The 16,950-nt window shown below is 39.0% G+C and overlaps 1 protein-coding gene across 1 annotated transcript in view; it reads left to right on the top strand.

The window, feature by feature from the left end:
- LOC138320547 (uncharacterized) overlaps positions 1–16,950 on the top strand; it is a 263,661-nt gene that overhangs the window by 184,920 nt on the left and 61,791 nt on the right. The window lies entirely within an intron of this gene.

Genomic DNA, 16,950 nt, shown 5'->3' with positions numbered 1-16,950 from the left:
TACTATACATGCCGACTATTAATAAGTTCAGAATTATCTATCTCATAATTTAATAGCATTCGGGCTGCCCCCGAGCGAGATTCCAATGTTTTTATTGATGATGACGTAACCACAGCTTCAGGAAGAGAGTTCCAGTGATTGATGATCCGCTCCTTGAATGAATACTTTAAAATTTAGACGACTTCGTCGTTTTAATAATGTCAAAGAGTGGCCCCTAGTTCTTTTGTTGTTATTATCCCCCGCCGAAGTTGGCGGGGGATATACAAAGGGGTTCCGTCCGTCCGTCCGTCCGTCCGTCCGTCCGTCCGTCTGTCCGTCTGTACGAATTGTTTCCAGAGCATAACTCTAAAACCAGTAGAGATATTTCCACGAAACTTCATACACACATTGGTCTTATGGTCTAGTAGTGCCTTTTGCTATTTTCAGGTTTTCATTTTTAGCATTTTTTCCGTAACCATGGAAACATTGCTGAAAATATCATATTTTTTTTACCAGGTTCGTTTCCGGAGCATAACTCTAAAACCAGAAGAGATATTTCCACGAAACTTCATAGACACATTGATCGTATGGTCTAGTAGTGCCTTTTGCTATTTTAAGGTTTTCACTTTTTGTACTTTTTTCTGTAACCATGGAAACATTGCTGAAAATGGCAGATTTTTGTGTAAGAATTGTTTCCGGAGCACAACTCTAAAACCAGCAGAGATATTTCCATGAAACTTCATAGACACATTGTTCTTATGGTCTAGTAGTGCCTTTTGCTATTTTTAGGTTTTCACTTTTTGTGCTTTTTTCTGTAACCATAGAAACATTGCTGAAAATATGATATTTTTGTAGCAGGTTCATTTCCGGAGCATAACTCTAAAACCAGCAGAGATATTTCCATGAAACTTCATAGACACTTTCTGTTTATGGTCTAGTAGTACCTTTTGCTATTTTTAGGTTTTCATTTTTTGCACTTTTTCCGTTACCATGGAAACATTGCTGAAAATATTATGGTAAATGGTAAATGTTACTTTGCAAAACTCCACCCATCTTTGTGTATATAGTCTAATATAAATGTCAAGGCTGTATACCTGATTCAATAATTGCAGCCCCGCTCTACTTGAATTATACTCCATCTTTCTTTAGCTCAACTTCCCTTTTCCTAGTTTTTTTTCATACACATAAGTCTCCACAATCAAACTTACTTCAGCTTTGATATCTCCATTGGCGGGGGATCAGAATGACTATGTCCTTGTTAGCTCACCTGTTCCAAAGGACCGAGGTGAGCTTATGGGATACCGCAGCGTCCGGCGTCCGGCGTCCGTCAACAATCGACTTCTTCTCCATAATCGCTGGTCGGATTTCAACAAAATTTGACTGGTAGCATCATTATGGGCTACTAACTGAAAATTGTACAAATGATGGGGCTGACCCCCCGGGGGCCTGAGGGGCGGGGCCAAAAGGGGTTAATTTGGCTATTTCCATATAAACGACTTCTTCTCTGAAACCAAGCATGGGATAGCACCCATAATGCAATGGTAGCATCCTTATAGGGTGGGGATTCAAAATTGTACAAATGATGGGGCTGACCCCCCCGGGGACCTGAGGGGCGGGGTCAAATGAGGTCAATTTGGCTATTTCCATATAAACGACTTCTTCTCTGAAACTAAGCATGAGATAGCACTCGTAATGCAATTGTAGTATCGTTATAGGGTGGGGATTCAAAATTGTACAAATGATGGGGCTGACCCCCCCGGGGGGCCTGAGGGGCGGGGTCAAATGGGGTCAATTTGGCTATTTCCATATAAACGACTTCTTCTCTGAAACTAAGTATGAGATAGCACTCATAATGCAATTGTAGTATCGTTATAGGGTGGGGATTCAAAATTGTACAAATGATGGGGCTGACTCCCGGGGGGCCTGAGGGGCGGGGTCAAAAGGGGTCAATTTGGCTATTTCCATATAAACGACTTCTTCTCTGAAACCAAGCATAGGATAGCACCCATAATGCAATTGTAGCATCCTTATGCGGTGGGGATTCAAAATTGTACAAATAATGGGGCTGACCCCCCGGGGGCCTGAGGGGCGGGGTCAAAAGGGGCCAATTTGGCTATTTCCATATAAACGACTTCTTCTCTGAAACTAAGCATGGTATAGCACCCATAATGCAATGGTAGCATCCTTGTAGGGTGGGAATTCAAAATTGCACAAATGATAGGGCTGACCCCCCGGGGGTCTGAGGGGCGGGGTCAAAAGCGGTCAATTTGGCTATTTCCATATAAATGACTTCTTCTTTGCAACTAAGCATGGCATAGCACCCATTATGTAATGGTAGCATCCTTATAGGGTGGGGATTCCAAATTGTGCAAATGATGGGGCTGACCCCCCGGGGGCCTGAGGGGCGGGGTCAAAAGGGGTCAATTTGGCTATTTCCATATAAACGACTTCTTCTCTGAAACTAAGCATGGTATAGCACCCATAATGCAATGGTAGCATCCTTATAGGGTGGGAATTCAAAATTGCGCAAATGATAGGGCTGACCCCCCGGGGGTCTGAGGGGCGGGGTCAAAAGCGGTCAATTTGGCTATTTCCATATAAATGACTTCTTCTCTGCAACTAAGCATGGCATAGCACCCATTATGCAATGGTAGCATCCTTATAGGGTGGGGATTCCAAATTGTGCAAATGATGGGGCTGACCCCCCGGGGGCCTGAGGGGCGGGGTCAAAAGGGGTCAATTTTGCTATTTCCATATAAACGACTTCTTCTCTGAAACTAAGCATGGTATAGCACCCATAATGCAATGGTAGCAACCTTATAGTGTTGGGATTCAAAATTGTGCAAATGATAGGGCTGACCACCCCCCCCCCCCCTGGAGCCTGAGGAGCGGGGTCAAAAGGGGTCAATTTGGCTATTTCCATATAAATGACTTCTTCTCTGCAACTAAGCATGGTATAGCACCCATAATGCAATGGTAGCATCCTTGTAGGCTGGGGATTTCAAATTGAGCAAATGATAGGGCTGACCCCCGGGGACCTGAGGGGCGGGGTCAAAAGGGGTCAATTTCCATATAAATGACTTTTTCTCTGCAACTTAACATGGGATTGCGCTCATAATGCAATGGTTACATCCTTATAGGGTTTGGATTCAAAATTTTGCAAATGATGGGGCTGACCCCCCGGGGGCCTGAAGGGTGGGGTCAAAAGGGGTCAATTTAGCTATTTCCATATAAACGACTTCTTCTCTGCAACTAAGAATGGAAGAGCACTTATAATGCAATGGTAGCATCCTTATAGGGTTGGGATTTGAAATTGTACAAATGATAGGGCTTACCCCCTGGCCTTAAACGGCAATATATGCGAGGTCAAAAAGGTCAATTAGGCTACTATTTTCATATAAATTACTTTGTCTCTGAACCTATGTATTATTGGATAGCATATTTGTATGGTATCAATAGCATCATTGTATGGTTGTGATTCAAAATTAAACTTTGGGAGTCAATTTTGCTTATTTTTCTTATTGTCAGAGTCTTGTGATAATTACTAACAAAAAACCAGGTGAGCGATACAGGCCCTCTTGTTTTGAATTAAAAATACCTCTGCGACGACTCGATCATATCCTCCATGTATCAATTTATAAACTTGGATCATGTCTCCTCTAAGCCTTCTGTGTTTTAGTGTAGGTAACTTCATGATCCTCAGTCTGTTTTCATAGGTTAGATCTTTCATTCCCAGTATTTGTTTTGTTGCTCTTCTTTGTACATTTTCTATCTTGTTTATTAGCTCACCTGGCCCGAAGGTCATAGTACGGCGTCCGGCGTCCGTCCGTCTGTCATCCGTCCGTCAACATTTCCTTTAAATCGCTTCTTAAGTTCTGTATGGATTGTAACCAAATTTGGCCACAAACATCCTTGGGTGAAGGGGAATAGAACTTGTATAAATTTTGGCTTTGACCTCCCGGGGGTAGGAGGGGCAGGGCTCAATAGGGGAAATAGAGGTATATTCTATAAATCGATACTTGCCTTAGAGTTTTGCATGGATTGTCACCAAATTTGGCCACAAACATCCTTGGGGGAAGGGGAAGAGAACTTTTATAAATTTTGGCTCTGACCCCCCCGGGGCAGGAGGGACGGGGCCCAATAGGGGAGTTTTAGGTATATCCTATAAATCGCTTCTTGTCCTAGAGTTCTGCATGGATTGTAACCAAATTTGGAAACAAACATCCGTGGGAGAAGTGGAACAGAACTTGTATAAATTTTGACTTTGACCTCCCAGGGGCAGGAGGGGCAGAGCCCAATAGGGGAATTAGAGGTAAATTCTATAAATCGCTACTTGTCCTAGAGTTCTGCATGGATTAATTGTAACCATATTTGGCCACAAACATCCTTGGGAGAAGGGGAACAGAACTTGTATAAATTTTGGTTCTGACCCCCCCGGGGGCAGGAGGGGTGGGGGGGGGCCCAAAGTTAATTTAGAGGTAAATCCTATAAATTGCTACATGTCCTAGAGTTCTACATTGCTTGTAACCATATTTGGCCACAAACATCCTTGGGGGAAGGGGAACAGAACTTGTATAAATTTTGGCTCTGACCCCCTGGGGGCAGGAGGGGTGGGGCCCAATAGGGGAATTAGAGGTAAATATACAAATTCCTTCAGAAAAGAACAATGAACCTATATTCAGAATATTACTTGGCATTACAAACCAGGTTAGTGATACAGGCCCTCTGGGCCTCTTGTTTGTGTTTGTAAGTACGGGTTCCATATGCAGGCGCCATATTCAAAATGTGGTCTAGCTGACAAGTGCTTTATATAATAGACAGAATGTTTGATTATCTAAATAATTATAGGTTCTTCGGATAGTTCCCATTATTCTATTTGCTTTATTGATGGCATCATGAATATGTTCACTGAAGCTAAGGCTGTTGTCTGTTGTTATTCCAAGATCCTTTTCTTTCGAGAAGTATATATGTTAGTACAGTAATTTAATTTTCATGTTAATTTTATCATAGATGGAGATATTGGCAACTTGTTTGTTTTCCAATAACTCATATGGAATTAAAATATGAAATCAATACATTAAAATGTCGTTAGTTATATGCAGCTGTAGTATGCATTATATTCTACTGTTCAGGTGAAATAAGTCTGTTTTTGCCGGATTTTAAGAGAATTTTTTTCCATCTCACCTTTTGCCTGTGCTGTCACAACCTTTCGGAGGATGCCTCTAGTTTCCTTTTGTTGGTGTGATTTTGGAGATAATCTGCCTGCCTTAAATTGATTTATTAATGTATTGTTGGTGTATACACCTCTATTGTTGGATGTCATCGAACACTGTTAAACTACACAGAAGGTTAACGGCTGTCCTGTGACTACCTAAATTAGCTTGTGACTCTGCTGCAAATGCCAAAGAGGAACACGGCTGAGCTTCCATCTCCAATCTCAGCAGCGTGTCTCAGTCAGTAGCACCAAGTTTGTGCCACATAAAGCTTTTTTGGTCCATAATTAGTCTTGAGTTATTGCCCTTGAGTGCGGGCGATTGATGATGTCGACCTTTTTCATGAAATTTCCAGAAGAGTTTAATACATTTTGCTTGCTTTTCTTACCAGGCCTCCTATCACCTGTTATTAAGCCCGTGATCCATCAGGGGAACTATAGTTTGGTTAAGATGGACGACTGAAAGGGCAATGTCTTGGTTACCCAGGGAAACAGATGTCATGGTCAGCCTTTTAAGGTGATAACAAAGCAGGATTCCTTGTGATTTGTCTGTCCAGATCAAGGTACTGGTTTAGAATGTATCTTTCTTATCAAAATATGGTCATCCAGAAAATTGAAAATTTCTTAAAAAATAGTTAAATATTATGTTCATGCTTGACCCAGGTATTTCCAGCTGGAAAATTCAATGTTTTAGGTTATGAGCTCAACTCCTATCAGGAAATGGAAAAACTGTTCCCCTTCATGTTATGTGTATGTTACTACCTTAAGGTCAAAAAGGTCACATTCGCATTCTTACCAAACAAATGTGATTAAAAGGTTGAAGGTTTGATTGAAGGTTTCTAGAAAATATTAGGAGAAAGCAAATGGAATGACTTTCGATTGATTTGAATTTGCTAAGATGTCTTCTTTAAAAGGATTGAAATATTTTAACACGCTGGAATGTATTACTGAGTGCCTGCTTTAGTTCGCATTCATTTGTGTTCATACTAATTGATAGAAAACTTGTTTCTACTTGTGAACAAATAGAATAGGATAAAAAAAAATTCAAAGGTTCAGAAATTAGTTTATTTTATTGAAAAAGTCAAAACCAACAGTTTGATTTTATCATACACATTTCTCAATTGTTTTGTAAACAAAGACCAATATTTAGAATATGGGCACTACAAAGACAATTATACAGATATCCAGATAGAAACTGCAGGTAATGTTCTATTTTGTCCTAAATTCTGTACTACATGTCAACATAGCTCCCTAGCAAATCATAGATGCCAAAAGTAGGTCACTGTAACCTTGTTTGTTCTTTTTAACCTACATTAGAAATTGCTTCCTTAGGAACGGTTCTCTACACACCCTGATACAGAGCTAAAATATGGACTTTGTGAGTATCGTGTAAGTGACCTTCATTTCAGTCTTTTTCCCAAACCAAAGGAAACACTTGTCTCATATTCTTTCTCCGTATCACTTATCAGGACTTTTTAGTGCCAAAAAAAAAAGAACTATTAATAAGAAAGTCAGCATATAATTGATCGGTCATCAGGTGGTATATATGTGTAGCCACACCTTGTGCTTGCTCACACATGTGCACCAAAGCATGCAAAATGCAAAGCTACATGCTGTTTGATTAGTCCCTTGCCGGAAAATTTGAGGGAACTATAGTGTTTGTTCCCACTGTATGTCTGCAGTCTGTCTGTCTGTCAGGATTTGGTTCCCAGAAGATAACTTGTAACTAATCGGTGCATTTTGATCAAACTTCACACAATGGTAGCATATGGGAAAATACAGCTTGGGATTGAATTTGGGGTAAAAAGTTGAACTACAGAGGTCACTGTGACTAAAAATAGATTATTTAAAAAAAAAATTGTTTCCAGACGATAACTTGAGAAAAAATCAACAGATTTTGATCAAATTTCACACAATGGCAGCATATGAGAAAATACAGATTGGGATAATTTAGGGGCAAAAGGTCTACTACAAAGGTCACAGTTACTAAAAATAGATTGTTTCATAAATTTTAGTTTCCGAATGATATCTTGATAACACAACAGAATTTGTTCAAACTTTATACAATGATAAGGTATAGGAGATAACATAGCTTGGAATTGAATTTGGGGTCAAAAGGTCAACTACCAAGGTCACTGTTTCACAAATTTTCTTTTTCAGACGATAACTCTGAGAATACATCAGCAAAATTTGTTCAAACTTCATATAATGATAGCATAACTAATCAATAATAACTTGCCATAGATTAAAAAATGTAATTAACGGCAGGGGACGTGTGTTGCTTGCAACACATACTGGAAGTTTGTTGACAGCTGGCAAACCGCTAATTACTACAGAAAAGGTTCATATAAAAGCTTTAATATACAATTACAGTGATGGTGTTGGTTGCAATACCTAATGTTTGACAACAATTATTAGGATGGTTCTCCAGGGCTGATAAGTCCTCAGACACTTAACTAAAATATGCTGTTATAACTGACATGTCACCAAGAATCCATGACCTCATCATTTTCTAAATGCGGATGGGCCAGATTCCCACACCCAAAGAGTGATAAATTATTCTGTTTAATTTTTGTTGTCACTTACATCACCTGAATGTTCTAAAATGATTTTTTACTAGGAGAAAATTAAGATCTATTGATAGAAGAATTTGAAATTTTTCTCTAGTGTGTATTCTTCATTATTTTTGCTAGCTGAACAAAAACTAAAATTGGTCATAAATATGAGTTTCAGCAAAACAAATGTGACTTTAGAATGACGAGAAAGTGTTTTGTGTTAATCTTTTCCCAAAAGTGAATAAGTTAGGAATAATGATGAGTGATATTACACCGTTACAGAAGCTGCTTCTGTAGCTTTGGGAATACCTGCAGGAATAAATTGTCTGGAGCCAGGTAACAATGCTCAGTGGATTTTGACCATTGACCTTCATAAAAGAGGTCTTGCCATGACTTTACCTTTGATTTACATACATATATAATACCTGTAAAATGTCTATTACTTGTCAAATAAAGTATAAGGTAAAACACTTTAGTTTAGAAGATATTTAGAGCTGATTTTTACTAACACTTTAGTTTAGAAGATATTTAGAGCTGATTTTTATTGATGTTAAATCATATGCTTAGAAAGCAATATCCTTGAAATGCAAGGTCAACCTGGACAGTTTTAATATCAGAAAGAAATTAGTTAACAATCTTAGTAATTAGACTATATACTAAAGATATAAAGACTGTGAGAAGTGAATGTTATAGTGATGGAAGCAGGGTGGGGGTGTTAGCTCTGCTGATTGAAGTTTGGCTAGGGAAGGGTGTAAAGGGAGGGGCTGTTATCAGTAGAATATTAAGTAGCACCAATTAATGATAAAATGTGTGAATCTTGTCTATCCATCAGGATTTGTGTGTCAGATGAACCTGTAAAACAGATTTGGATCAGATAAGGTGGTTAGTATACCGAGTCAAGATAACCGTGGGGGGAGGGGGGGGGGGGAGATATTAAAGTGTACACGGAATGGTTTGGTATATAAGGCTTGATATATGCATCATTGGATAAAATTTAGAATGGCGAAAGTACGAGTTTCATAGCGATTACGGTATTAGAGATAATGCGCCTGTTCTCTAGAACACACCTGAAGCCCCAAGCCACTGACCCCGATTCAGGACCCCTGACCTGTGACGTCACGAGGACAACGGGATCGACTCTACTCGCATAAGATAGAGTGGCGATATTCGGTGTCTGCCATCTAATGTGAACCATCCGTTTGTAAAAATCGATTTTTAAGACACAAATACCTGTGTACATGTCCGATACCTATTTAATATTATCCTCAATCACAGACATGAGTTTGGAATATGCATGGAAATAGGGATTTATACCATACATATATATATTGATGTACATGTACCTGTCGTAGATAAATGAACATCTCTGCGCGATTACTGCATAATTATACACAATAAAATGTACATAATAATTCATGTACGTTGTATATCCGCGGTGTACATGAATATTATATCAAGGACGTCTATGTTCTTGATTATGTTACCCAAAACCCAACTCGGGTCGTCTAATGTCTACTGGTCAAATAAATCCTTGAACCCAGTTTACAAAATTCTGACTTTTTCATAAAGCCTGCCCATACGACTTAAGGTATAACTCTAAACAGATTTTTTTGCATATGTGCAAATGCATCTACTAATTGTGTTTTGTCTGAAATCGATCGTGTGACTTATTACACATTTAATACCATTGCTTAATTACCAGTAAATATGTTTATCATTTAATTCTACTGTGAGTTGGTGGATTTAATTCTATAAACCAAGTTTTGAGAACCGTAACACATATTTAGAATTTAGATGGAGTGATATTTTCCGATCTAATTGTTTTTTGACGAAATACATTCAGCTTTCAAATACACGTAATACAGTTCATCCGACGACTTGTTGATATTTCGCTCAAGTTCATTCATTAGTGTCTTTACTAGAACAATAAATCATGCACGGGTCAGACGAACTGAAGATGTCTATGTCTAATCCAAATATCAGATATCAAGTTTCAAAATCAGAATACTTTCAATGTCGTGCCGCGTTAATCTCTATACCTGTATACTGCAGTAACTTAAACGCGTGATCAACCATGGCTAATGAGGGGATTACGTAAGAAAGGTGTTTAGTGACCTGTCACGCTTTGTTGATTAGCACACGTCACGTGTCAAAATATCAGTCCACAGGTAAGTTAGCGATAGGCCATGATGTTATTGTTGTATAATGTCATATTTGTAAACACTTATAAATTTTTGGTTTAAAAATAAAAGTAAAATATACCGTTTGTGCGTAACATATAACAAGTGTATCAAGCACTACATGTATATACTTCAGAAACACCCATGTGTACATTTGTACATCATAAATGTTTCTGGCTACATGTACATGTATATGTATTTTCATAACAAAAACTGCAAAATTATTTATAAATGGCATGTCGAGAAAGAACAAATGCAAATATAATGCACAATGTCAGAATTTTGATACTAGATTTCGGATATCCAATTCTTTGTGAATTTTGGTCAATATCGATCATTATTATGATACCAAAAATAATAATCTGTATGATCAATAAATTTACTGTTGAAGATTGTTTAAATAACACATGTTGACATAGCTTAAAAGAGAAGAGAAACACGTTATAGCTATAAATGAATTTTATATTATAGATTAAAACTCTCAAGTTTTGTTTTATTGTTAACCCCCCAATTTATGTCTATGATGGCTACGTGTATTGAACTATAAAATACATTCAACACATTTTCTTTTGTGTTATGTTGGTTCTTGAATATACAGAAACATATTCAAATGGATAATTATATGACCATCATTTTCCGAATTTGTCTCTTTTAAGATTACATAGAGAAAATTGAATATTACCGAAGTTTGATAATTTAGTAATTTGTTGAAACAGAGATTAGATATCTAGTAAAAATGTACCGAGCTGTGTATGTATAAAAGTTTACACAAGGTACACAAGGTGATGCCTTTAGACTTATTATAAATATGTAAATTAGCCTTATTTCAGTTGCAATGTTTCCTAATATAATATGATCAAATCGTCATCATAACTGTATATATATTTGTCAAATTATCGTAGCCCCATTTCAGGAATATATATATGTCCACCTTTGTGCTATAACCCCACTACCAAACATGTACAGCTCACACTGCCGTTGTCCTCGTGACGTCACATCCTGTTATTTCCCAAATCAGGGTGAGCGGCCGATACCCTGATAAGCAGTCGATATACAGGTAAAAATCGAGCACTTCGGAGGGCGGTATCTCGGTACTGAAGCGGCCGATTTTGATGCGGTTTTCAACATTCTTGTCAGGAGATCTGACAGAATAACATATTAAAATATAATTTTCCGTTCCGTGTACACTTTAAATAACGGGTGTAATGGTGAAGAGAGCTGTTATCGACTCAATTGTCTTATTGCATGAGGCTAACTCATTTGTCCCTGAAGACACATTTGAACTGTTCTAATTCAAAGGCTGGATATTTCATTATCAAGTTTTAGGGGTCAATGAGTTAAAAGTTCAATCTGGTATTGATGTTGTGTGAAATAAAGAAATAGGAAAAATTCCAGATTATAGACAAAATCTGTACTTTACTAAAATTCTTTATGAATGTTAAAATTTCAGATTGAACCATATTATAAGAACCATTGGCTTTCTGACATTGCTCAAGCTGTCTTCCTTTAGGTGTATACAATTAAAACCTGTGTACCTTCTGGCTGTAGGTTGGTGTGTTTTCTCTGGAAACATTTTAAAATATTTTGAAATGCAATGAATGTCAGATATTAGAGTATCTTAATGGAATACTATCACCAATGGTGTATGTAACCTTTTGATATCCTGTATATTTTGGTCAATATAGTGATGTTTCATTTTAGTTGGCATTCGGAGATCAATAAAATACCCATTACTACAAAATTACATGTAGTGTATAATGTTAAATGATTATGTGTATTTATCATAAGGGCCCAAATCCCATTCCATGAGATACTCCGGGAAAATTCATTTTCAAATGTAAATATGAACATTGAGCAGTTCTCTGCCTAATGAGATGGCCCAACTACACACAGTAAGACCAGACATGCATTATAAGAAGGGGAAAGTGTGTATATTTAATTAACATCACTATTTACACTTGAACAGCAAAGAGACTAAGGAGGAAGCTAAAGTTCTTATCAGGCGTTTTGGAGTGTTGTTACACAAGGCAATCAGGGGAGGTGCATCTAGATGCTCTTACAGTACTGTTTATCATGTACAAAAAACAGTGATACAGTCACACCCAGGTACTGTAACCAAGATACTGGTGTAACAATACACAAAAAACAGTGATACAGTCACACCCAGGTACTGTAACCAAGCTACTGGTGTAACAATACACAAAAACAGTGATAAAGTCACACCCAGGTACTGTAACCAAGATACTGGTGTAACAATACACAAAAACAGTGATACAGTCACACCCAGGTACTGTAACCAAGATACTGGTGTAACAATACACAAAAACAGTGATACAGTCACACCCAGGTACTGTAACCAAGATACTGGTGTAACCATACACAAAAACAGTGATACAGTCACACCCAGGTACTGTAACCAAGATACTGGTGTAACCATACACAAAAACTGTGATACAGTCACACCCAAGAACTGTAACCAAGATACTGGTGTAACAGTACACAAAAACAGTGATACAGTCACACCCAGATACTGTTACCAAGATACTGGTGTAACAACAGAATACACAATAACAGTTGTATATCATATATCAGACTAAGATAGGAAACAATTGATACATGTTACTATACCGTCATATCATTGACAGTGATTCAAAAATAGCCTCATTGTAGCTGGAAATGTCACTCCAGGGAAATCAGTTCTAATCACAAGCTGTGTGTGATAGGCAGCATGCTTTTATTTGTGTGCTATCTCCCAGAGAGTGTTTTGAGCAACAGTTGGCCAAAAGAACAAAAACCTTGTCAGATGGGCAAATCCTGATCTGACTGTGACGTAAATCCAGCCCTCCTTGGTCCAGGCGTGATGGGGTCTTTAACACTAATTTACAGTTCGAGGGGTTTTGTTTACACCTCCCCCACTCATTACTTATACTTACAAACTGCTGCTTACATACAAGTGGCTTCCGTCCCTGTTTACCAGGAAACCACCTTGTTACTCTGTGAAATACAAATAGACTTTTACTATTGTTAAACCAGTGGCTTGGGAGGAAAGACGGATGGGGAAGGACACAGCCTACGTAACAGAAAAGATATATCATGATAATGATGTAAACAGAATCAAGTTTCCTAGGCACATTTCAGATCTTGTGTAAACAAATATAAAAGGTGTATATAAATTGTAAAGGCAAAAATGTTGGGGGAAAAAATGCAAAATAACAACATACATATGCTAAGTACACTAACCACTACCTTACTATACATTATTTGAAATGTGCTAACTATCTAACTAATGCTGTTAAGTGTGCTAACTGCACTAACCGCTACTTTACTATACATAATTTGAAATGTGCTAATTATCTTAACTAACACTGTTAAGTGTGCTAACTGCACTAACCGCTACCTTACTATACATAATTAAAAATGTGCTAACTATCTTAACTAGTGCTGTTAAGTGTGCCAAATTCACTAACTGCTACGTTACTATACGTAATTTGAAATGTGCTAACTATCTTAACTAGTGCTGTTAAGTGTGCTTACTGCACTAACTGCTACGTTACTATACGTAATTTGAAATGTGCTAACTTTCTTAACTATGTTCAGTGTGCTAACTACACTAACTGCTACTTTACTAATTAGTTTGGTAGCAAGGTTTTATGTACTAACTACTCTGACTCTAACCTAACCACATAATGTATGCTAACTAGGCTTAACTCAACCTAACCATGGTTTCTTAACAAGGTAAACTAAGCAATCTAGACAGCTGATCTCTATATAGTTATGATGACAAACAGTAAAAAAAAAGACACATATATATCTCAATAGATTCAGAACACAACTGGAGAAGCATAAAATAGACTGCCAAATTCATTGCAAAACTATCATAATTGGTATACTCAATATCTATTATACACATGAGCTTTTCTGATCTACTTTGACATAAAAACTGACAACACTTTAGCAACATCAAGTTTACTACCAGAAAGATGTGGCCCTAGTGTTGGGTGCTGAGAGATGGGACCCTGTAGTTCCTGAGTACACCATGGTGTGTGGAGGAGATGTGGCCCTAGTGTTGGGTGCTGACAGATGGGACCCTGTAGTTCCTGAGTACACCATGGTGTGTAGTGGAGATGTGTCCCTAGTGTTGGGTGCTGAGAGATGAGACCCTGTAGTTCCTGATTACACCATGGTGCGTGGTGGAGATGTGGCCCTATTGTTGGATGCTGAGTGATGGGACCCCGTAGTTCCTGAGTACACCATGGTGTGTGGAGGAGATGTGGCCCTAGTGTTGGGTCCTGAGAGATGGGATCCTGTAGTTCCTGAGTACACCATGGTGTGTGGTAGAGATGTGGCCCTATTGTTGGATGCTGAGAGATGGGACCCTGTAGTTCCTGAGTACACCATGGTGTGTGGTGGAGATGTGGCCCTAGTGTTAGGTGCTGAGAGATGGAACCCTGTGATTTCTGAGTACACCATGGTGTGTGGTGGAGTCAGACACTCATTTACTAGAACAAATCTGAGCCTAGTGTTGAATGATTAGGTAGCCTTAAATATGTTTCATTCTCTCTGTACGTAAACCAGCTGTGGAATTGTTACCCTTTACTTACCCAACTATAATTAGTGTTACGGGAGGGACCAACCTGTTCACATTAAATCGGAGTGAGATGGTGGAGACTCCTGGCTGTGATGTACCAAACATTTCCTGTAAATCAATGAGACTCACCTGTTAAAACTTCACAGTTAAACAGTTGTATTGCTATTTTAATGCCCCTTCCTCCATCCAAATTTGAAAAGGAGAGGGGGGTGTTTTCTTGTCTTGCCCTGTTGCAAATTCGCAGCTTTCTTAATAAATTCTGTTGAACATGAGACAGCTAAATAACCATGGTAACAGGTAAATGACCAATGACTATCATTCAAGAGAAGCTTCAACATTTCTAAGCGTTCAAATTTGAAGAGGCTGAGAAAATCTATGAGCGATTCTTATGCCTTTTTAGGTCACCTATCCTCATCATGCACTGTCCACTGTCCGCTGTGCATAAACTTTTCATTCAAACAACTTCTTCTCAAGACCCAGGAGGCCCAGGGTACTGATATTTGGCCTGTAGCATGCTGGGATGAAGGGCTACCAAGTTTGTTCAAATAAATGACCTTGACCTTCATTCAAGGTCACAGGGGTCAAATAGGCTTAAAATCCTTTAAACAACTTCTTGTGAATAACTAAAAGGCCTAGAGACCTGAAATAGGGCCTGTAACATACCTGGATGAAGGGCAATCAAGGTTGTTCAAATGAATGACCTTGATCTTCCTTGAAGGTCACAGAGGTCAAATAAGCTTAAATTTTTAGGTCATCTGACCCAAAGGGTCAGGATGACCTATAGTCATCATGTTTCGTCCGTCGTTGTCCGCCGTCCGCCGTCCGCCGTGCGCCGTCCGCCGTGCGCCGTGCGTTAACTTTTCACATTTTGAACTTCTTCTCAAGTTCTACCGGTGCGATTTGGCTGAAACTTGCATGAAATGATCCTGACATGGTCCCGACAAAGTGTTGTTATTTTTCGGGTCGATCCGAAATCCAAGATGGCCGCCACAGCCGCCATCTTGAAAACACATTTGGAACTTCTTCTCAAGTTCTACCAGTGCGATTTGACTGAAACTTGCATGAAATGATCCTGACATGGTCCCGACAAAGTGTTGTTATTTTTCGGGTCGATCCGAAATCCAAGATGGCCGCCACAGCCGCCATCTTGAAAACACATTTTGAACTTCTTCTCAAATTCTACCAGTGCGATTTGACTGAAACTTGCATGAAATGATCCTGACATGGTCCCGACAAAGTGTTGTTATTTTTCGGGTCGATCCATAATCCAAGATGGCCGCCACAGCCGCCATCTTGAAAACACATTTTGAACTTCTTCTCAAGTTCTACCGGTGCGATTTGACTGAAACTGTGCATGAAATGATCCTGACATGGTCCTGACAAAGTGTTGTTATTTTTTAGGTTGATCTGAAACCCAAGATGGCCGCCACAGCCGCCATCTTGAAAACACATTTTGAACTTCTTCTCAAGTTCTACAGTTGTGATTTGACTGAAACTTGCATGAAATGATCCTGACATGGTCCTGACAAAGTGTTGTTATTTTTCGGGTCGATCCAAAATGCAAGATGGCCGCCACAGCCGCCATCTTGAAAACACATTTTGAACTTCTTCTCAAGTTCTACTGGTGCGATTTGACTGAAACTTGCATGAAATGATCCTGACATGGTCCAAACAAAGTGTTGTTATTTTTCGGGTCGATCCGAAATCCAAGATGGCCGCCACAGCCGCCTTCTTGAAAACACATTTTGAACTTCTTCTCAAGTTCTACCAGTGCGATTTGGCTGAAACTTGCATGAAATGATCCTGACATGGTCCCGACAAAGTGTTGTTATTTTTCGGGTCGATCCATAATCCAAGATGGCCGCCACAGCCGCCATCTTGAAAACACATGTTGAACTTCTTCTCAAGTTCTACCGGTGCGATTTGACTGAAACTTGCATGAAATGATCCTGACATGGTCCTGACAAAGTGTTGTTATTTTTTAGGTTGATCCGAAACCCAAGATGGCCGCCACAGCCGCCATCTTGAAAACACATTTTGAACTTCTTCTCAAGTTCTACTGGTGCGATTTGACTGAAACTTGCATGAAATGATCCTGACATGGTCCAAACAAAGTGTTGTTATTTTTCGGGTCGATCCGAAATCCAAGATGGCCGCCACAGCCGCCATCTTGAAAACACATTTTGAACTTCTTCTCAAATTCTACCGGTGCGATTTGACTGAAACTTGCATGAAATGATCCTGACATGGTCCCGACAAAGTGTTGTTATTTTTCGGGTCGATCCATAATCCAAGATGGCCGCCACAGCCGCCATCTTGAAAACACATTTTGAACTTCTTCTCAAGTTCTACCGGTGCGATTTGACTGAAACTTGCATGAAATGATCCTGACATGGTCCTGACAAAGTGTTGTTATTTTTTAGGTTGATCTGAAAC

Source organism: Argopecten irradians, chromosome 4 (genome assembly GCF_041381155.1).
Source record: "Argopecten irradians isolate NY chromosome 4, Ai_NY, whole genome shotgun sequence".
Taxonomy (NCBI): Eukaryota; Metazoa; Mollusca; class Bivalvia; order Pectinida; family Pectinidae; genus Argopecten; species Argopecten irradians.
Note: the sequence above shows the minus strand (reverse complement) of the source record. Positions and strands in the feature narration are given on the sequence as shown.